The 19,195-nt window shown below is 38.6% G+C and overlaps 1 protein-coding gene and 1 long non-coding RNA gene across 5 annotated transcripts in view; both read left to right on the top strand.

The window, feature by feature from the left end:
- Positions 1–19,195, top strand: part of LOC132705716 (protein dachsous) — a 234,491-nt gene that overhangs the window by 113,576 nt on the left and 101,720 nt on the right. The gene's annotated exons all lie outside the window — the stretch shown is intronic.
- LOC132705258 (uncharacterized) lies at positions 2,325–5,734 on the top strand. 4 transcript variants are annotated; one of them, XR_009619370.1, is made up of 4 exons: positions 2,326–3,745; positions 3,799–4,993; positions 5,262–5,421; positions 5,478–5,734. It is a non-coding gene; the product is annotated as an uncharacterized LOC132705258 (long non-coding RNA). The 4 variants fall into 4 exon arrangements; XR_009619367.1 differs by having other exon boundaries at positions 2,325–3,745; positions 3,799–5,421; XR_009619369.1 differs by having other exon boundaries at positions 2,330–3,745; positions 4,743–5,421.

Below are 19,195 nucleotides of genomic sequence, written 5' to 3'. Positions count from 1 at the left end.
ACTGAAAGCGTTGAAATAACGGGCACGTCTATTGTCAATGTTGTTGCATTCAATAGTATATTATGCAACAAGTGTGGTAAACGACATTTGAGTTACGAGTTTATTTGACACGAGCGGAGCGCAGCGGAGCGAGTGTTTGTTTATTAAACGAGTGCAGGAAAATTTTATTTAAAGCTACAGGCGTAGTAAATGCCAATGGATATGTTAATACTGTAATATTATTTCCCAATGTTGACTTTTTTGGGGTTAAATCGTTTATTACCGAGTCCTTTGTGAGGGCATTTCAATATTTTGACTATTTTTAACAGTAACAATCTTGTATTGTGTTAATAAACATGTTATAGTTTAGATCGAGTTCACTATGGTGACATCGATCTCGTAATATGCAACCAATTTGTAATTCTGTATATTTTTCGTCGCTTGTGATTCGAAATCACTTTGCCTAGTATCTTGCGTTGGATTTTGGCCAACATCGGTAACGATTTGCAGAAAAAATTATATGTAAGGCGATGTTTTTGCAGCCAAACATTAAAGTAATTGTTTTTTTCGTTTTAATTTTACCCCACGCCAAATCGGCGTCCGCGGAGAGTCGACCGCCCGCGTTTAATTTTGGCGGCTTTTAAAGTTGTTGCCCGCGCCCCCCTCGGGCGGTCCTTATTTATAGTATCGGGTTAACAGTCCCGACCGATACGAAAAACAATAACTCTCTCTCCTTTTTCCATAACCGTTTTTCATAATTATTAACGCGCGCGCGCGGGTCGCGGGGAGCGGGCGTTAATGGGTCCATTGGCGTGCCCATCGTACGCGTCGCAATATACGGGGGCTGTTTCGTAAATAAACCTGATTGTCGACATGATTTTGTTTAACGAAATAGTTGAAAAAAGACCCTCCACACCACTGAATGTTTATTACGCTATCGAGCGGTGACGCGGTCGGTAGGGGAGGGACGGTTAACGACCGGACCAATGGGCAATCGCCGTCGGTCAGCCCTGTACGCATGCCTCGCTACCGGTTGGCCACATAATAATGATAATAACAACGACCGCGGTAATGACGAGAACGCGGGCTATTCTGTGTAATTGCGAAAGCCAAGCATGGCTCCTTTTGTCAGCGTCCTACGCGGGCTCTTGCGTACAGAATTTTTCTCAAAATCGTAACCAAAATCAACACGATATCAGAACATTTGTCACCATTAGTCGCTTTTTCGAATTTTATTAATTATTATGGAAGTCGGGCAGTTGTAATGACATCGATTACCATTCCCTAATTCGCAAACGTATTTTTATTTCTTAAAACATGACAGATTGGTAATGAACATACAATTGACAATGTACATTACAATGGAATAATACATAACCTATAACATACATAGAGTTTAGGTTAGTTTAACAATTCAAACCGGCTGACATTTCATACAATGTGACGGCGCTAGGCGTTTTCATGTGACGGCATATTTAAGGGGCTGTAGGTGAAATTTAAGTCCCTAATTTTAATAGAAATAAGTCGTTTTGTCTTTAAATTTAAAATTCACGCAACGGGCCTATTACGATTTAAAAATACGATATTGGCTAATCCTGGCCTTACAATGTTCTCTTTTGACAGCAAATTAATCGGTGTTGAATAGCTTTGGTGCGTTGGTGGACAAATATTAAACCCCAAATTATTCTACAAGGATTTAGCTATAGATTTATTTCAGAAACTTTTTGTAAACCTCTATAGTCAAGTCCTCTTTATTTGTTTTAATTTAAGGTTTAGTGAAAGCGGGTTTACTTTCTTTGTAAACATTAAACTGATACTGTAAAAATTCAAAGAAATCGAATCTGCACAAACGTATTTCGCTCTAGATTATTTTATATAAAATGGAAGAATATTGTTGTGAACCCGGTAATTCGACGAGCGCCGTTTCATAATTCGTTCTATCAGCACGACCAAACAAATAGTGTTATGCTTTTTTCGGGAACCGATGAAAAGGGTACGACGGAGAAACGGGACGACGACCAGACCAGACGGCGATGTGCAAGTTTCCCGAAAGTACCGATCGATCGATATTATGTACCGTTTCTAATATTTGACATTTATAAATAAATAAGAAGTTAGTTCTACTTTTCTATTTGTCTCAGACCCTGAATAAATTCTACAACAATATATAATGGGTGTTTTTTTTCGATGTATAGAACTTTAAGTTGGCATTTCTGTTCAAGATGGCGACCGATTTAACAGCTGTCAAGTGATTTATTCTCAGTTTGGTATGGCAATTCATCATGAATAGACTCACGCCTGAACAACGCCTGCAAATAGTGCAATTATATGTTACACCTCTTCTATGAAATCAATATACGTAGTCCCCCTTCTAGTCGCTAGGTGGCACCACAGCTTTAAAGCAGAGCCAAAAAACTGTGGAATAACTTACCATGGACGGTATATTCGCCATCTATGGTCTTAACCTCATTCCTCTTTTTGTGCTTTGGTGGCACATGTTCATTTTTATTCGGCGTCGGTGTTTTCAGCTTTTTTCAGCGTTTTTGGAAGTTAATTGGAGAAGTACAAGTGAGATTTACGTTATTCCTTATCGGATGAAGAAAGAACCTACCTACGACGAAAGATTAAATCTTTCCATCCGCGATTACATAATCGCTAGTGGCGTGGTTCCCATCAACGAGATTTTCTTACAATTGGGAGACGATTTCTTCATCGTCCGGGTTCCGATCGGAATCCCCAGAACTCGAAAGACCCCCCATCTTTCCCACTTATACGACAGCAGTCGTATGTAAGTGTTTCACAATTGGAAGCAATCCTTTTGTGAGGGGGTCGGCCATACATATGGTTTTATATTTTTTCGACATCGAAAAAATAGAGTTTTCTGGCTCGTCCGGCTATGGATGAGGCGCCCGGGATACTGGGACATAATGAACAATTTTTTATGGCTGTTGGAATGCATTTACTCCATCGTAAGTATATTTTTTAGGCCCTTCAATTAATTCTGATGTCATTGTTGAGCCCCTTGAGACGGATTTAAAGCAAAATGGCCTTTAAGCTATGGGGTCGATAGTCCCAACACAAAGTTTGATGTGTCATGACATTTTGGCAAGTCAGATTAATACCTTTTTGAAATCCGGTGTGTCCGAAGATTGTCTCAGTGACCTTTTGCGTTGATATCCTGTGCCGAAGAATTGCCCGCTCAATAACTCTCCTAAATTGAATGTGCAGATGAAATCTGCCATCAACAAAGGTGGAAAGAAAAGGGATGAGAGACTGACTGCAACAAGGGGTGCTTTGATGGTGGTTGGTAGGACGCTCTTGACCTTGCTTTTGAAACCGGTTAAGGATGAGTAGTACTTACTTCTCATCGAAATGTTGAGTAATGCAATATTTGTTTTAAGCAAAATACACCATTTAGGTTCAGTATATAGAAGTTCAGCCGCGTTAAGCCTTTCGCTGGTCTCAAATGAAATGCAGCCTTGTATGAAGGAAGTGCTCGTTGATGCTTCTTTGCACTCTTGTTTATATGGAGAAGATTTGGCTGATAGGCTCAAATCAATCAGATTAGCTGCAGATTAGTGGCCGAGTTAAAGTCAGGTGCATCCGGAACAAGGCTTTTATAGCATACAAATTTAAACTCGACCGTCCCACTTCGTTCCCGGAAGTTGCAAGGCTGAAGTGGGTGAAAGTCATTGTACCCTCAAAAGAGGGAATACAGGAAGGTTCGAGAGGAAAGGGGGTGGAGTTGTGTCCCCAGGAAAAAATAGTAAGTACTTTTGTTGAAAGATTGCACGAGTTTCGGGACATTTGGAACTCTAGAACTCAAGATGCACAGATTCTACCTTGGTTAGATGGATATAAAATTCCATTTGCGAGGCCAGTTATACAGGACTTGATTACGACAGATCCTGTTTGTTCCCAACAAGAAAAAGATTCAATTTGTAATGTGGTCAAACACCTGTTAGAGATAAGTGCAATTGCAGTTTGCGAACCTTGTAAGAATCAATTTATTTTACAGATCTTTTTGGTTTCAAAATTGGATGGTTCGGTTTGATTAGTTTTAAATTTAAAGAAACTGAATGCTTTTATTGACACTTGTCATTTTAAACTGGAAGACAGAAAATTAGTAGAAACACTCTTCACAAGGAAGTCCTTTATGACCACTCTGGACTTGAAAGAAGCTTACTTTCTAGTCCCAATAATTGAAAATCAAAAGAATTTTCTAAGATTTTATTTTGATGCTCTCTGTTATCAGTTTAACGTGTTACCCTTTGGTTTATGCACCGCCCCGTGGGCCTTTACAGAATTAATGAAATCTGTGGTTTCTTATCTCCCTGCCAAGGCTTTTCCCTCAATAGTTTATTTAGATAACTTTACTATTTGGTGATAGTTAGCTATCCTTAAAAAATGTTCAAGTAACTTGCAACACACTGATTAGGTTGGGTTATGTTATTAATTATAAGAATGTTTTACATCCTTCGAAATCCCGTAAATTTTTAGGTTTTGTTTTTTTGAATCCCACCACTTGTTTTTCTGATGAGTAAGTAAGTTTTGCAATTTGAACCATTGCGAAATAAGAGTCTTTGCCGAGCTTTGTGCTGTGCTAGTTTTCAGTTTGCCCAGCAGTTTGTTACAGTTGGGTATATACTAAGAATTTTTGAGAGAATCAAATATCTAGCCCTTCAAGACTCTGTCGATAATTATGATATTTGGATGATAATTCCTTGTAATTTACGGAGGGATTTTATGTGATGGCTAAAAAGTTTACAGAATCCTGAATGCCCTGTAAGGCAGCAATGTTACAAACTTGAGATTTTCTCAGATGGTACTCCTTTGGGTTGGGGAATTGTGCCAGAGGACTTTGGAGTCCTAGGGAAGCTCAGTTTCATATTAATGCACTAGAATTAACTGCGGCCTCATTTGGTCTCTAATGCTTCGCCTCGTATTTGACTAACTGCGAGACACTTTTGAGGATTGATAAGACAACTGCTATTTTGTATGTAAATAGAATAGGGTGAGTAAAATTTCCTGTTTTAAACGAAATTTCGAGGCGCCTTGGGGTTGGTGTGAAGAAAGGAGGTTATGGGTTAAAGCATCTTACATTCGATCTTCCGATAATTTTGAAGCGCATAAGGAACCCACGAATTTGAATTTTGATGGTGAATGGTACCTTTCGGACAATGCTTTTGCTAAAATAACAAGCAAATTTGGATTCCCATAAATCGAACTGTTTGCTTCTCGCCTAAGTAAGAAATGCGGAAAGTTTATTTCCTAATTTCCAGATCCGGAGGCATCTAATGAAGACGCGTTTACTGTTTTTTGGAGCGACAGTTTCTTCTATGTTTTCCCCCCGTTTTGCTTGTTGCCACTTGTTTTACGAAAAATCAAGGCTGATTGAGCTACAGGGATCGCAGTAATCCCTTACGGGCACAGCCAGCATTGGTTTGCTTTTTTTTTTCATGGGAGGCGTTGTAGTTATTTATTGTTTCTAATTCCAGACAAATTACCTTCTTCTTTTGACAGGAGAGGTCACCCTTTGTGGAAATCCCTTACCCTGGCTGCAGGGATTTTGTCAGGCAAGCATTCCAGAAGATTTGCTGGATATTTTTCTATCATCTGTTCAGAGCGCTACCTTGAGGCATTTATTACCTGCATGCATTTAAACTTTGGTGGAGCTTCTACGAAAGGAGGGGAGTGGAGTGTTATTACTTCTCACCTAGGCTGTATTAGATTTCCTTACTATTCATTTTAGACAAGGCAAGTCCTATGGCTCATTGAGTTCTTTCAGTGCAGCACGGCCTTATTTTTGGATCAGATTTATTTAACAATGCAAATCTAACTAGGTTTTTTAAGGTGTTTATAATCTAAGGCCAAGTAAACCAAGATATAACAGCACTTGGGGCCCTAGTTATGTCCCTGACTTTGTAAAAGGGTTACGTTCTAATGACTTGTCATTAAAGCAATTAACTGTCATTAAAACAATTAAATTAGTTTCTCCTACTGAAGTTAACGATTGTACATAGAGTCTAAACGCTCTCTCTTATAGAATTGGTCAACATAAAATCATTTCCAGATGGATTAGAAATTAGAATAACGAATCAAATTAAGATTTCAGCTATAAATAAGACTCGACCTGTTTTTTAATTTTGCATAAATATGAAGATGTAAATCTTTGTGTGGTTTCAAATATATTATTGAGAGGGCCAGTGCTTTAAGAGGCAGTGAATCTCGTTTACTCATTACATTTAAAAAGCCTTGTAGGGCAGCAACTATACCCAACAAAAGTAGATGAATAAAGATAACTTTAGAAGATAGTGGTGTCTACACTTTTATTTTTACTGTTCACAGAACTCGACATGCCTCAACATCGTCTGCGTTTTGTAAAGGTGTTTCAATTGATATGATTGGAAAAACGGCAGATTGGTGAGAATGCTCTAAATGTTTTCCCCTTTTTTATAATAGACCTATTTGTACAGCAAGTGCAGGCCTTTTTGTTAATGCCACATTTGGGACATAGAATTTTTCAGGAGGTTTGTTTTCTCGGATAGCCATTTATTTTGTATTTGTACTCGAGGCTTTCATAAACTTCCTGGATTTCCTTATATAGCCGAATAAAATCGTTTTATAACAAATTTGCTGAGTTGCCTTTGAAAGTCTACGTATATTGATTTCATAGAAGAGGTGTAACATATAATTCAATGATCAAACGAACTTACCTGGTAAGTGAAGTTCGATCGTAATTATATGTTACACCTCTTCGTAGAAATCACCCATTCCCGCCCAATTTACTGTTCTGAACAGTACTAAAATGCCCTTTGGCAAATTTATTATAAACGGGCTTTAAAATAGAATGAGGTTAAGACCATAGATGGCGAATATACCGTCCATGGTAAGTTATTCCACAGTTTTTTGGCTCTGCTTTAAAGCTGTGGTGCCACCTAGCGACTAGAAGGGGGACTACGTATATTGATTTCTACGAAGAGGTGTAACATATAATTACGATCGAACTTCACTTACCAGGTAAGTTCGTTTGATCATTGAATTTTATTTCGAAAATAAAGCTTCCATGCGGAATACGTATCGCACACTACGTCCATTTTATCGTCGACAAAATCGTCCATCAGAGCAGTTAATTCGATTAACCATGGAACGTTTTCGCACCACGTTTACAGAAGAAGCTATTGCTGCTGTGGAGAAAGATCCGAATGAGTCTATCCACCATCGAGCACAGGAATTGGATCTGTGTCTATCCACTTTATGGAAGATTTTGCGGAAGGATCTTGGTTTACGTGCTTACAAAATCCAACTCGTGCAAGAATTGAAGCCAAACGATCATCAAGTAAGGCGTAGATTCGTCTAGTGGGCCCAAAACGAGATTGCCGTTGTTCCCGATTTTCATAAGCGAATTTTGTTTAACAATGAAGCGCACTTCTGGTTGAATGGCTACGTCAACAAACAAAATTTCGAGCGAAGCTAATCCTCAAGTGTAAGTCGAAACACCGTTACATCCAGAAAAACTGACTGTTTGGTGCGCTTTATGGGCTGGTGGAATCATTGGTCCGTACTTCTTCAAAAACGATGATGGCCAGAACGTTACAGTCGATGGTGATCGGTATAGAGCTATGATTACTAACTCTTTCATTCCTGAATTGAATAACCATGATGTCCAGGAGATGTGGTTTCAAAAGACGGCGCAACATGTCACACGCCTCGTGCCACAATCGATTTATTGAAAGACACGTTTGATGACCGCCTAATTTTGCGTTTTGGACCCGTGAATTGGCCTCCAAGATCTTGTGATTTAACACCGCTAGACTACTTTCTGTGGGGCTATGTAAAGTCATTGGTCTATGCGGATAAGCCACAAACGCTTGACCATTTGGAAGACAACATTTTCTGTTGTATTGGTTTCTTATATTTCAACGGCACATAAGTTTGCCAAAATGCAGTATGTTTTCATCTACGACCTGCGCTTCACATCAGCAGTGGTACACGACCCTCTCTCATAACCTATTTTTCTACGCAACGCGACGTCGCTTCTTGGTTAACTTCCTCAGAACGGTGGCATTTGGCCGCGCCTAACGATGAAGAAAAAATGCGCTTTGTGATAAACACTCGCGTACGCGCCCGTGTGCACCTGATCGATTACTTATTCCAATAATAGGAAAAAACCGTATGTTTACGACAGACTTCAAAGGCACCGTTGGTAAATCATTTAAGCAGAAAATTATGCACAACCGCGTTGCATACGGAGAAAAGCCACTCTCGAGATAATGATGCATGTTAATCCGCAACGCGCGCAAGGTAGGTTATAATATATACTCGGCATTCAGACATTTCTATACGACGGCGACGCCTAAAGTGCGTCGACTCGTTGGCACTTTTTCCTCTGCCGAATCGCCCTTACATTGGGAGATTGTTCCGCTGATACGCAGCGTGTATTGTACACGGGGATAATCCATGGGAGGTGTCATCGACGAATAAATTAGCGAATCTCGACGAGTAATCCGCTGACAGTCCGAATTTTCGACCGGTTTCATACGGCGATCTTTTTAACAGGACCGGATTGTGCCTATGCAGCTCGATTTAAGAGTTCCTCTCAACTTGCCAGTTTTACCAGTTTTTAAAGACTTGTGCGTCAGTGTCTAGGTGATAGGTGATAAGCATGAGCTACGTTTTTAAAATAAAGATATGTTAAAGGGTTTCCAAAATGGATATTTTTATAGTTTTTAGAGTTTATATAGTCGGTGCCTGGCACCAAAATTTTTTTCTATAGAAAATTTCTATAAAAAGATTTCGAAAGTGCCTTTTTACCGTAACATATCCATAGCCGGTTTTAACCGTTATGTTTTTAATGAAAATTGAACCCCAGACTGTCTCTATCTCTGTCTCCTTTAGAAAGGGGAATTTGTTCTTTAAAAGTATCCAATTTGACCAACCCTAGAACTGATGCTCTCGCTCTGTCGAAATGGTTGGGTAAATATGGGACCTTTCATAGAACAACAGATAATCAGGTCAAAACGTTATCCTTATAATTTGAACCAAACTATACGCCGAGTTTAAAAATCACCGTGGGGCGAGCAAATCGACGCTTCACCGATTAAGAAGAAATCACAAATAACTTTCACCTGACGGTACGTAATACATCCTATTGGCATTAAATTTAGTTATTGCGCCTCCCCGTGGGCAGCTGGGTACGCGCCTGGGACCCTCTCGACGTTAATTTCACAAGGAGACGCCCACGGCGGGAAACGCGGGCATCGTAACCCGAAACGTCATTAACGAAAGGGGCCTCAATGCTTTTTATTAGTGCCTCCATACGCGACGTTGCCGCCTCGTCTCTCCAGTCCTCGATTCGAGGGATTTTTTCCCTATTCGTTCGGACCTATCTTTATTGGTTTAAAAACCTCAAAATTTTATGAACCTTCTTAAAAAAAGATACCGATATTCGATCAAGGTCCTAGATTTTTTAATGAAAAGCAAACAATGTCTTTGCTGTCAATGCTATTATTACGGTGGCGGCCATTTGCTATAATATTTCTATAATAACGTTTCGATATTCGGTCGCTTTTTGTTAGAAATAAGATGAAACCTTGTATTTGTCACATCGTTGTTTTGTTTAACAATTATTATTGCATTATATTTGGCAACGCGGTCGATATCAAAACGGTCTCACGCGATATTTAAATAATAGGCCTTCGCGGGGTGGTTGGGGGACTTGCGGCGGGGAGTACAGTGTAGGCCAGAAAGAGAGAGCTGTCCGCGATCTGTTGCGTAATATTTCTGACGTTGTAATTGGCCGTGTCGTGAATATCCACGAACTTTCCATTTACACCTGCGCGGCGGTAAGTCTGTGGTATTTTCCGGCATAAAAAGCTCGTTCGAAAACTAGGCGCGCAGGTCTTTATTAAGTTGTTCATTAATGCAGGTACAACAATTATCCACGTAGATATGTGTGTATACGCGTTATTAACGTTCCACGATATCTGCTAATAAATAATAAACCGGTCAATTGCGCATATGCAAATCCAACGAAAATTATTACTGAAATACTCGGTAGTATATAGGCATATGTCTCGGGAGGTCTGGTTGTCGATGCTACAAAAATATTTTTCTACTCCCATCTGTAAAATACCTAATTACACACCGATCTAGCGTGCGGGAAGCGTCAGTTTACCACGTCAGTTTCGTTTCCCATGAATGCGAACCACTTCGGACAATTTCCGAACTTTACGGCACGGATTTGCGAGTAATCGGATGTTTACGGAGATATTTCCCACGCTTTGAATTTTGACGTTTGTCAATTCCGGCGGTCATGTCAGTGAATGGATCTGTGTTGTTTGTTTGAAAATGTTCCCAAAAACCAACGGTTGTAGAAAAAGTATAGTATGCAAGAAGTGCGGTAAACGGCATTCGACTCATGAGTTTATTTGACACGAGCGGAGCGAGTTTCTAATAAACGAGTGAGTTATAATATACTATTTTCTACTCCTGTCTGTAAAATACCTGGTTATACGCCCATCTAGCGTGCGGGAAGCGTCACTTTACCACGTCAGTTTCGTGCCCACGGATCTGAGCCACTTCGGACATTTCCGGGATTTTACCACCCGGGTTTGGAAGCAATCGAATGTTTTCGCGCCTTGAATTTTGACGTTTGTCAATTCTGACGATCATGCCACTGACTGTATTCGTGTTGTTTTGTGAAAATATACCCAAAAACTAACCGGTCGTAAAAGAAGTATACATGCAACACGTTCAGTAAACTTTTTAAGTCACTCGTTTATTGAACACTCGCTCCGCTGCTCTCCGCTCATGTCAAATAAAAATAAAAAAATAAAAGTTGATATCGCGTCAGAAGGAATGATATGAATATAATGTAAAACTCTTGCCTGTTTTGCCCAAAAACTATATACATTATGCACACCAATTGTGTCGAGCGATTACGGCAGCGCTACGAGCCTAGGGTCTTTAGGCGCAAGTTATAAATATTAGGTTTTAGGTTATGTCGTGTGTGTATTTGTGTGTGTGTGTGTGTGTGTGTGTGTGTGTGTGTGTGTGTGTGTGTGTGTTTGAAAAATATTTTTTAAAAGTTGTGACGTTAAGGTGGCGGCGGCGTAACACGCCGACCCAATGGTATCCGATACGTTTTTTTTTCTGTACGTAAACATTAAAATATATATCTATGGGAGACTTATAAATATTTAGTAGTCACGAGTTTATTCTGTACGGGCGAGAGGCGATAGAAGTTGCAACATTCCCCGGTGCTTGCGTTTTTACACGAGCGGGTAAACACAGCTTTTTGTGTAGCCACTGTCCTTTAAAGTTAGAGGAACACGGCGAAAGCACCCGTGTAGCTTATAATATATGCGACGGTTGCGGGTTTTAAAGCATTCTGTTTCGTAAACGTTACACACCAATCGGGACACGTATGTTTGACGGTTTTTTTTTCAATTTACGTAACACGTTCGAATTGAGAAAAAAAACATTGGAAAAACAAAACCGGACATCCTTTATTATTTAGGCTTGGATTATACAGGTCAACCTTTTTTTACGGATTTTTAAATGCATTTTTTTCTTCGCACAATAAAATAATGCAATTTTTGTAATTATCGATGACACACTGTAATTGTGAACCGTTTTAATGTTAGATCTCGACTCATGATTTATATGAAAGCTTTTAAATGTTTGAAGAAGAAGGTAAGTTGATTTTTCAGTTCCAAATGCCTGTAAAAACAGTTTGAAACATACCTAGCCACTTACAACTTAAATTTAAATGAAAAATTGTGCTTTTATTATAAAACTATATGAGCACATATTTTTAGCTGGCTTTGTTTTTCATCTTTGAAAAACAATTTACACTTTTATTTTATTATTTGCAAATGTTTTAAGGACATGAACAATCATAAAAAAATAAAAATTAGGCTAGCTAAATAAAATTGACTTAAGGGCAAATTGTAAAAGATTTTTTTCTTTAGTTTTTAGTCAATGCCTTTCAGTTTTCATAATTGTTTTATTTTGTATTGTTTTGCCTATTGTTTTGGGTATCTTTTCAAAAATACTTGGAGTTTAGTTTCTGCTCCCTTTGCATAATTTTTGCATCTGACATCGGCAATTGCGCGGTGAGTTTAAATGCCAGAAAAATAATTACAAATTTGCAAACTAGTTTTCGACCGCCAAATTAAGTAACTATATTTAAATGATACTTAGGTTAATAACAAGTTTCATAAATAAAATCTATTTAAAATCTATTTAGTGACCATCAAATATTTTTTTAAAATGTTTTGGTCATTCGTTTACTGAAAAAAATAGTATCAAAACCTTCTTTAATAACCAGATCATAAAAACATTAATTTGTGAGTCCACTTAAAACTTTTGCACACAAATAATACCGCGGATTGTTCCCTCCCAAATTCTAATTAAAAAATAACTAAAAAATTGGGGTCTTTTCTAGTATATTTTTTAATTGGTTTTCTACTCCCATCTGTAAAATACCTAATTACGAACCGAGTTTATTTGACACAAGCGGAGCGCACGGGTGTGACTCAAATGCCGTTTACCGCACTTGTTGCATAGTATACTATTTTTTCTACGGAAAGCGTCCGGGATTTTACCGCACGGGTTTGGCAGCAATCGGATGTTTTCGGTGATATTTCCCACACCTTAATTTTTGACGTTTGTCAATTATAACGGTCATGTCACTGAATGTATTCGTGTTGTTTTGCGAGAATGTACCCAATGTCGTAGAAAAAGTATAGTTTGCAACACGTTCGGTAAACGTTTATTTAACACTCGCTCCGCTTTGTCAAATAAATTCCCGAATCAAATCCCGTTTACCCCACTTGTTACATAATATACTATTATAACATTTTGGAACTCCGTGATATGAAGGTACTATATTACTAATTTTAGTTTAAGCCCGTTAATAGAGATTTAGAAGACATTTTTTATATTTTATTTTGTTTTAATGATATATCACGAAACCGGTTTGGAGTTAAGTTGAAATACTTTACGGCGTTGTATGAAAATGAGCGCTGAAAGGTTGCAGTGTTATGATGCGGCATGGTTAGTTTGGCATTATTTCTAATATTAATATTAATTTATATTAAGCGATTTTTTATGGAAACTGGCCAATTAGGGTTATTTATTACTTTAAACAAAAATGTCATTCATTTTTCCTGATGAAAACAAAAACCATCGACAAAGTCACAATAATTGAAGTTAGGGAGGATCAGGTTTTCACACAGACTTCGTTTCAGTTGTTTGAATGGTACGAAATTTAGTAAGTCGTAGAAAAAGTATAGTATGCAACGCTTGTTGCATAATATACTATTCCCAATGCTGGTTTACAATCCAGTCAAGTAGAAAAATAGAACTTAACCTTAATTTTCCCTAAATTCGACAAATTTCGACAATTTTTATGTATTTACGAAACTAACAGAAATTCGGGACCGGTGGAAAGCAATTTTTATCAAATTTTGTACTTGATAACTTTTTCGTAATTTAACCATTACCGATATGGCAACATTGTCACTATGAATTGGTAGCGGCGCGGTATAAAGAGCTTACTATTGTCATCCGGTGCGCGCGCGTTACGCCAATGGACGCGTCGACGGGTCCATGACCGGTATGCGTTTATATTTTTAATAAATGGGAAAATTTGTATTCAGGAACGTACGGCTGGGTCGTGTTATGGTTCGAGATAGACGGCCCACACGTCCGCTCGTTGCAGCACCGAAAATATTGATGCAATCTGCCAGATAAGCGAATCCCAGGTTCTGCATACGTACGACGCTGGCGGGTCACGTCGGGGGTCATATTTGTCGTCGTCGCTTCTTTCTCCAAACCGACCAAGTTTTAATATATGCGAGGAAGCATACGCGCCGGCACTGGGTCCTCCCCCCCCCCCCCCCCCCGCGCTTTAATTTTTGGACTATAAAAGATATAAACGGCAGTAAAAAGATCGGTCTTTTTTTGGGACCAATGGGGGGCCAGATGGCACTCGATCCGAGCTGGATCCCATCAGTAAGTTTTCCGCATGGGCGTAGGGATTTTTGGCAAATTTTGCAAACTATTCGCCTCTTTTAGCCAATCTAATCGTTTGAATTTTGTTTGATTATGTTAAAGCAAAGGCAGATACTATGGAGTGGGATTATTTATTTTGTTATTTCTTTTGTTTTAAAAATAGCGGTGAATTCCGTTGGGTTTCTAAAATCGCATTTGATATTTAATTTAGGTTAATATCCGTTTGATCAAGTCTTTTAGTAAGAGAAAATAAATGACATTTTTTCCGCTATTAGACATATTTGGTTGCCTAATAGTTACGCCAAGTTTTTGCAACAATTAAGCGCGGTCGATTACATGGTATTTATACATTTTTCGTGAAAAGGACGTGCGTTTTATGTTATTTATCTTTTTTGTACATTAAAAACACAGTCTATCCACAACCGACTAAAACATAAACAAAGCCGGGTAAGTGAAATTGGAATAAATAAGCGTCAATGTCGCGGTGACGTAAGTGAAACAAACGAGACTCACGGGCAATGGCTCGCTTCTCGGTTTGACGTATGGGCCGTGAAAAAAAAAAAGAAGAAAATCCCCCCCATTAACACTGTCAGGAGCGACGAATACTTATGACTTTTAGAGTGAGATTCCGGTCGACCGACAACGCAGCCACTCGGTTTGCTCTTTTTCCACAGCTCGTCACTGTGCACTGTCGAATGTGCCATTTAACCAATTAATATGTTGTGCCCCCAGCGGCGAGCCGCACATGTGCACATCACATACCGGGTATATGGCGGGCCCGGAGAATAATAAGAAAAAGTCGACGAAAAGCCATCAACGCTGTGTCGTGAAAAATGGCGTTCCAGTGGTGTGCTGGGAAACCTCTGTCGAATAAAAAAAATCAACCATCATCAAAAATATACTTCTTGTTATTAATACAGCTTATCGTCAACATGTTTATCAAGAAAGTGGCAATAAGTTAATCAGAAAGTTTAATTTAAATATTTATTATTCTACAAGTGGAAGGAAACCACGTGATCGCTCAACTAACCAAAACTGTATTTCTCTGTAACCTAAATTGCACAAAACTTGGTTGGTTAAAACGTTTCCATTCTCTCATTTTTGGTTTTCAGATTTTGGCATCTGGAAATTTAATTAAAACGTCTGAACTTTAATAACTACATTTATTAAGTGGCTTATTACATGTCAAAAGTTAGAAAAACAACCTTGCAAAGCAAAAATTCACAACAATAGTTCGATGATCAAACGAACTTACCTGGTAAGTGAAGTTCGATCGTAATTATATGTTACACTTTATTTTTAATTATACGTAGTCCCCCTTCTAGTCGCCAGGTGGCACCACAGCTTTAAAGCAGAGCCAAAAAACTGTGGAATAACTTACCATGCACGGTATATTCGCCATCTATGGTCTTAACCTCATTCTATTTTAAAGCCCGTTTATAATAAATTTGCCAAAGGGCATTTTAATACTGTTCAGAACAGTGCATTGGGCGGGAATGGGTGATTTCTACGAAGAGGTGTAACATATAATTACGATCGAACTTCACTTACCAGGTAAGTTCGTTTGATCATCGAATTATATGTTACACCTCTTCTATGAAATCAATATACGTAGACTTTCAAAGGCAACTCAGCAAATTTGTTATAAAACGATTTTATTCGGCTATATAAGGAAATCCAAACCTTATGAAGTTTATGAAAGCCTCGAGTACAAATACAAAATAAATGGCTGTCCGAGAAAACAAACCTTCTGAAAAATTATATGTCCCAAATGTGGCATTAACAAAAAAGCCTGCACCTGCTGTACAAATAGGTCTATTATAAAAAAGGGCAAAACATTTAGAGCATTCTCACCAATCTGCCGTTTTTCCAATCATATCAATTGAAACACCTTTACAAAACGCAGACGATGTTGAGGCATGTCGAGTGCTGTGAGCAGTAAAAATAGAAGTGTAGACACCACTATCTCCTAAAGTTATTTCTATTCATCTGCTTTTGTTGGGTATAGTTGCTGTCCTACAAGGCTTTTTAAATGTAATGAGTAAACGAGATTCACTGCCTCTTAAAGCACTGGTCCTCTCAATAATATATTTGAAACCACACAAAGATTTACATCTTCATATTTATGCAAAATTGAAAACAGGTCGAGTTTTATTTATAGCTGAAATCTTCGTTATTCTAATTTCTAATCCTTCTGGAAATGATTTTATGTTGACCAATTCTATAAGAGAGAGCGTTTGAACTATGTACAAACGTTAACTTCAGAAAGAAAACTCATTTAATTGTTTTAATGACAGTTAATTGCTTTAATGACAAGTCATTAGAACGTAACCCTTTTACAAAGCCAGGGCCCCAAGTGCTGTCATATCTTGGTTTACTTGGCCTTAGATTATAAACACCTTAAAAAACCTAGTTAGATTTGCATTGTTAAATAATTCTGATCCAAAAATAAGGCTGTGCTGTTCTGAAAGAACTCAATGAGCTATAGGACTTGCCTTTTCTAAAATGAAGAGTAAGGAAATCTAATACAACCTAGGTGAGAAGTAATAACACTCCACTCCTCCTCCTTTCGTAGAAGCTCCACCAAAGTTTAAATGCATGCAGGTATTAAATGCCTCAAGGTAGCGCTCTGAACAGATGATAGAAAAAATATCCAGCAAATCTTCTGGAATGCTTGCCTGACAAAATCCCTGCAGCCAGGATAACCTCTCTTGTCAAAAGACGAAGGTAATTTGTCTGGAATTAGAAACAATAAATAACTACAACGCCTCCCATGAACTTCCTTCATACAAGGCTGCATTTCATTTGAGAGCAGCGAAAGGCTTAACGCGGCTGAACTTCTATATACTGAACCTAAATGGTGTATTTTGCTTAAAACAAATATTGCATTACTCAACGTTTCTATGAGAAGTAAGTACTACTCATCCTTAACCGGTTTCAAAAGCAAGGTCGAGAGCGCCCTAGCAAACACCATCAAAGCAGCCCTTGTTGCAGTCAGTCTCTCATCCCTTTTCTTTCCACCTTTGTTGATGGCAGATTTCATCTGCACATTCAATTTAGGAGAGTTATTGAGCCGGCAATTCTTCGGCACAGAATATTAACGCAAAAGGTCACTGAGACAATCTTCGGACACACAGGATTTCAAAAAGGTATTAATCTCCCTTGCCAAAATATCATGACACGTCAAACTTTGTGTTGGCACTATCGATCCCATAGCTTAAAGCCCGTTTTGCTCTAAATCCGTCTCAAGGGGCTCAACAATGACATCAGAATTAATCGAAGGGCCTAAAAAATATACTTACGTTGGAGTAAGTGCATTCCAACAACCATAAAAAATTGTTCATTATGTCCCAGTATCCCAGGCGCCTCATCCATAGCCGGACGAGCCAGAAAACTCTATTTTTTCAATGTCGAAAAAATATAAAACCATATGTATGGCCGACCCCCTCACAAAAGGATTGCTTCCAATTGTGAAACACTTACATACGACTGCTGTCGTATAAGTGGGAAAGATGGGGGGTCTTTCGAGTTCTGGGGATTCCGATCGGAACTCGGACGATGAAGAAATCGTCTCCCAATTGTGAGAAAATCTCGCTGATGGGAACCACGCCACTAGCGATTATGTAATCGCGGACGGAAAGATTTAATCTTTCGTCGTAGGTAGGTTCTTTCTTCATCCGATAAGGAATAACGTAAATCTCACTTGTACTTCTCCATTTAACTTCCAAAAACGCTGAAAAAAGCTGAAGACATCGACGCCGAATAAAAATGAACATGTGCCACCAAAGCACAAAAAGAGGAATGAGGTTAAGACCATAGATGGCGAATATACCGTGCATGGTAAGTTATTCCACAGTTTTTGGGCTCTGCTTTAAAGCTGTGGTGCCACCTAGCGACTAGAAGGGGAACTACGTATATTGATTTCATAGAAGAGGTGTAACATATAATCGAACATATTTTGTTCGAAAAAGTTGCGTATTTAACAGCATTTTTTATCTGATACTTGATACCTGAAATTGATTGATTGATCTTTACTCAGCGATTTAACTCGAAAACAGATACATGTTCGTTATAGTTAGTTGTATGCCAATTATTTAATAATATATTCGCGTAGACTTTGGTTACATTTTTCTCTTTTTCATTTTCATTGAAAGTTCTACGTATTGGTTTTTTTAATATTCTAAATGAAAGTGGGAGGAGGAGAAGAAAAAAATAAGGCTCTACCATCGCGGTATTAAAAGTAAATGCTAATGCGATTTGCTTGCGAGACACGCGGGCTAGCAAGTGAAATAATAATAATATTGTAATATAAAGTGAGGCAACAACGCGGCTGTTGTTGTTGCCGATGTCCTTCGACGTAGCGGAGAAATGGGCGTGATACACACCTTTACCGAGGCGTAATCTTTATGCGTTTTTTTTTCGAGTAAACGATTTGCATACCACTTGCACTTTAATCCGTTCCCATTGTGGCTAATTACTTCTTTCGCACAAATAATAGTTTTAATATACATCCGGTGCATCAACTTGTAAGACAACAAGCTTCTTAGTGTGTGTAAAAAATGTTTTGCACGAACGCTGGCCAAAATTGATTAATTTTCATCTCAAGTGGCGATACCGTATAATTGGTTGCATACTCGGAGAAAAACGCTGCACTATGCTTATTCTTTTACAACTAGATTTTTATCAATCGAAATAATGGATTTAAGAACTAATACTCTTTCCTTATACTATTTTATTAAAATAATTAATTCTCAGCTCCCAGCTGGCCCATTAAAGGTTGGGATGATAATTAACTTGCGACAGTTTGCGAATAAGGTCCAGCCTTTTCGGGTGAAATTTTTCGCCAACAATGACTTATTCTTGTAGCTGCTTAATGTTCCGAGAGAACAATAGAACCTGTACAAGGTCCGCATGCGATGTCGAAGCCTTCAAACCTCGGCGTTTTCAACGCGTCCTATTCAAATTACATCTTTGTATTGAAATCGTTCGATCTCGGTACACCAGACGAATTAAAATAATTAAAACGATGAATTATGGACGAGATTTCGACACGCGGAACGGCCGTCGATCCGGAAATCCCCGGTGTTGAGATTTGAGGAATTAGAAACTTCTTGGAGGCATCGCCAAATTTTTGTATAGTTGTTTTATATCATAATCGCGCCGTTTGTTTACCCAATTAGAAGCTGTCAACGGG

The sequence above is a fragment of the Cylas formicarius genome, unplaced genomic scaffold, assembly GCF_029955315.1.
Source record: "Cylas formicarius isolate icCylForm1 unplaced genomic scaffold, icCylForm1.1 PGA_scaffold_7__23_contigs__length_41026272, whole genome shotgun sequence".
Lineage (NCBI taxonomy): Eukaryota > Metazoa > Arthropoda > Insecta > Coleoptera > Brentidae > Cylas > Cylas formicarius.
This window is presented reverse-complemented; position numbering and strand designations above follow the sequence as displayed.